General features: G+C 53.1%; 1 protein-coding gene across 1 annotated transcript in view; it reads right to left on the bottom strand.

The window, feature by feature from the left end:
• Nucleotides 1-1,993, bottom strand: part of RARA (retinoic acid receptor alpha) — a 44,474-nt gene extending 42,481 nt beyond the window's left edge. Inside the window, exon 1 of the mRNA XM_015599308.2 lies at nucleotides 1,797-1,993. The gene's annotated coding sequence lies outside the window, so the exon portion shown is untranslated. The remainder of the gene's footprint in view (nucleotides 1-1,796) is intronic.
• Between the last annotated feature and the right edge of the window lie 1,963 nt (nucleotides 1,994-3,956).

Consider the following 3,956-nt stretch of genomic DNA (forward strand, 5'->3'; position numbering starts at 1 on the left):
GATGGTGGAGACAGGGCTCAGGGGAGAAGATGTGGAGTCCAGAGGAGGAAAAGCCTGGTGGAGAATCGGTTCTCTCCGACTGCAGGCTCTCCGGTGGCAGCTACTACCTGCATTAGCCCCTGGGGCGACAGCCCTGCCTAGTTTCTCCATCATCCAGATGGGCAAGGATTGGTGAAGGACACTGAAGGCAGAGAGACTGACCTAGATTTAGGAAGAGAATCCCATCTTAGAACCCAAACCCCCTCCCCCTGCCATAACTACCATTTTCCCTGAGCTTTACCATAAATTGTCTTCTGGGGTCATTATGGCTGTGTCCCTATCACTTAAGCAGCTTGGTACTGACAGTTATTTTTACAAATGAAGAAACAGGCTTAGAAACCTGGATAAATGCCCATAGTAAAATGACCGGACTGAGTCTCAAATTTAGACCTCTGATTCTTAGTCTACTGCTCACACTCAGAACCTCTACTTTTCTTTCTGAGTCAAGAGAAGAAATAAGTCTGAAGTCACTCCATTATCCACCCTTTTCTCCAAAAACAACCGTTAGGAGATCTAGGGAGCCATGGGGGAGGGCAGAGCACACCACACACCTGGACAGAGTTACCAGATGGGGACATGCCACCCACTCCCACCTGACCCAGAGAGCTAGAGCGGTTTCCAAGTGTCACCAGTCTCTTCATCACTCTCCTCTCCAGTCTGCTACGCCCAGAAGCAATGTACAAACTCACACATGGTTACTCAGACAAGTCACACACCCCTCCTGCAAACCCACCAAACCAGAATGAGATGCCCTAGATCTTCAGAGAGTGTGGCCTGTTAGCCCCATACTGGAGAGAAAAATAAGCCACTGTAATCAGTAGGTGTCATCCGGCCCTCTCCCAGAGTGCCTGCAGGAGAGAAGCAGCTTTGGGGTAACACCAGGAGCCCAAGGCTCTGAAAGCCAAGGAGCCCAGGGACCTGGCATGGCTGGGTGGCCTCCCTGATCTGGTCCACACCCCCTTCTGCAGCCATCTGGGCTGAGCCTGTTCTGGCCTGGGCCATGCTCTGGGAGCTGTCCCCTTCAAAGCACGCAGCCATCTCTAGCCAAAGCTTATAGATCTTACAACCACATGGTCTACACACACACACAGGGGGTGAGGGCTCTGCAATAGGTGTTGTGTGTTGGCAGAGATGGGGTTCTAGCTGAAAGAACTTTCCCTAGAGGAAAAGCTCACCAAAAACTGCTCACAACCTCCATTACCCTCCAGCAAAGCGTTTGGACACCCAAGTGTGAGATGAGCCTGGAAAGGGAAATTAGTTCCCCTCCATGGTGAGTAAGGAGTGGGGGACAAAGTCCTGAGCTCTTGGGGCTGGGAGATAGAGAGGAAGCAGAGATAGAAATCCCCCCACGCACCCACCCAGAGGCTCCCTCGGGCTCCTGCCCTCTCCGCTCTCCATTACCCCAGCACTGCCAATTCTCCTGTGGAGGTGATGTGGGGGAAGGGGTATCAGGCAATACTGCAAAGGAGGGTGAAGGGCGTGGGGCCTGGGCAGTCCTTTCCCCCCACTTTCCATTCTTAGCTAGAGAACAGGGATGCCTGGGGGAAGTGCAGGAAGGGCGCTGGAGGGTGCAGGGGCTCTGAGCGTTCGGACACCCCACTGTTCCGTGGCTCCCACCTCCCAGGACTACGGGGAGCAGTGGGGGAGGAGGGATGGGGAAAGCCTGAACTGGCGAGAGGGAAACCGCCAGATCTGAAGAGGAGAGGCGGATTGGAAAGCGACCGAGGGGAATTCGGAAGGGGTGTTGGTGCTCCTACCTGCTCAGGTGTGTGCTGGCAGGGGGGTGATGGGGTTCCCAGGAGAACCGGGGAAGCCCTCTCAGCTCGATTCAGGATTCCCCCTGCTTCTGGGTTAGACTGCTGCAAGAGGCACAGGTTTCCGTTGGGTCCTAAAGCCCATTCCGCAAACAGTAGGCTCTCCCGCCTTCTTCCACCAGCCCTGACTGGGTCAAGGGGTGCAGCGCTGAGGACTGATGGGGGAGGAGAACTCCCTGAGAGAAAAACGGAGGTCTGAGTCATGGGCTGGAGACAGGAACAGTCCCGTCTCAAATACACAGCGCATGGATGACTTCCACTGAGGAGAATATGGGACAGGAGAAAAAAGACATTTCTAGCTGCCTGCATCGAGCAAATGGATTTGGGCTTTGGTGCTGAAGATGGAATTAAGATCGCTTTCCTCACCACTCCTGCTCAGCTGCTTGGCTACTGAGAATTTGAGGAAGGGGACATTCATTTTGGATGGGTCCTCACTTCTACCCTCCCCCTCATAGATATAGGATGGTCTCCCCATCCCTCCCTACTATTCCTAAATGCCTCGGAGGCCACGGGGTGGGTGGGGACTGATTTCCAGCAAGTATAAAGGGAAGTGTGACTTGGGTGGTAGTTGGAAACTGGTAGCTTTAGATCCTTAGACTGAGGTGTATCTGGGGGTGTGTTGAGGTGTGCAGATAGACATATGCAGGTCAGAGTATGAGCAGATGGGGCCAGGGGACGTCCATTACCAGGAAAGGCAATTGTCAGTGGAAGAACAGGGTGCAGATTCTAGGAGTCAACTAGTGCCCCTTCCCAGCCCTTAATAGAATCCTGAAACTTTTCCAGAATGAATAAGTTAAAGAGAATATTTTCCCAGATACCATTTGAGATAAATATAAGGGGCAGATGGGACCTCTTAACACAATTTGATCAACTTCAAGGTTATAGACCGAGCTTAGGATAGCTGATCTTATCAGTAGTTCAAAAGGGAGCACTCAGGCTTGGTGGGCCAGAGGGACCAGGGAAAGGTGGGTGGGAAGTCTGCAGAGGGTGAGATTTGAGAACATTTTGCAAGGAGAGTTGCACATATCTCCAGCAGCAGAACCGGGGAAATGTCATGGGGTGAAAGGCCAGGGAAAGTCAGAGACAGAAACAAGGGAAGGGAGAAAGCGTCACCTCTTTCTAGAAGGGGAGAGGGCAGCAGTATTGCCTTTACCTCTTTCTCTGTCTTGCAGGAAGAACTGGGGAAGGGAGCTAGACGGTAAGGGTGGAGGGCCCCAGGGTGGAGCCCATGGGGTGAGCTCAGGTCAGGCCTTTCACCCTGCCGTGCCTCAGTTCTCTCCCAGCTGTTAAACAGGGCTCTTGGTTCTTCCCAGGGAGTTAATGAGTGTTTACAAAAGAGCTTGGAGATCCTCAGATCTCAGCTGGGCCACCACTACAGTTATAAAGCTCAATGAGGGCTGAGTGTTATTTGGGGAGGGGAGGAGTAGGGGAAGAGGCATACAGACTACACTCTTACAAACTGAGGATAAAACCGAGCTCGGAGAGTACAAGCCTCAGCTGCCACAGGATATCCTTGTGCCCAGGGATGGAGGTCATGCACCCCCGTACCTCCTAACCACCACCAAAGGCTGGCCTCCTGCTAACTGTAGGCAGAGCCTAGACTAGCAGCTGGTCTTCATTAACTCCAGCTTTTTTCACCCCCCACTGTGAACCCACAGCTTCTACAGGCCTAGGCTAGAGGGGGCTGCCCTAGTCCGACCTTGGAGCTTAACTCTGGGATGGGGGGGACCACACCAAAGGCCAAGTTACCAGCTGAAAATAAAGTTGAAGCAAGACTCCCTTTTCCCACTGGGAGCAAGAGGAAAGACAGGAGTGTGGGGGTGAGAGGGTGGAGGTGGGGGAATTTAGGGCAAACAGCAGGCAGTGAAGTCAGCTGGATTGAGGCCCAGAAACCCCCACACCCTGGGGCCAAGTCTTACTCTAGCTTTGCTTTCAGCCTGAGTCTTGGCTAGGCCCCAAACTTGGGAAGGCTCTGGCTGCCCCTTTCTGCCTCCCCACCCCCACCCTTATTAAATACACATTTTATCTTTCAGCATCTTCATTATCTTAACTGAAGGAGACAAGCAGTGGATGGCAGCAGCATAGAGCGTCGGGGGGGTGGGG

The sequence above is a fragment of the Pteropus alecto genome, unplaced genomic scaffold (genome assembly GCF_000325575.1).
Source record: "Pteropus alecto unplaced genomic scaffold, ASM32557v1 scaffold98, whole genome shotgun sequence".
In the NCBI taxonomy this organism is placed as follows: Eukaryota; Metazoa; Chordata; class Mammalia; order Chiroptera; family Pteropodidae; genus Pteropus; species Pteropus alecto.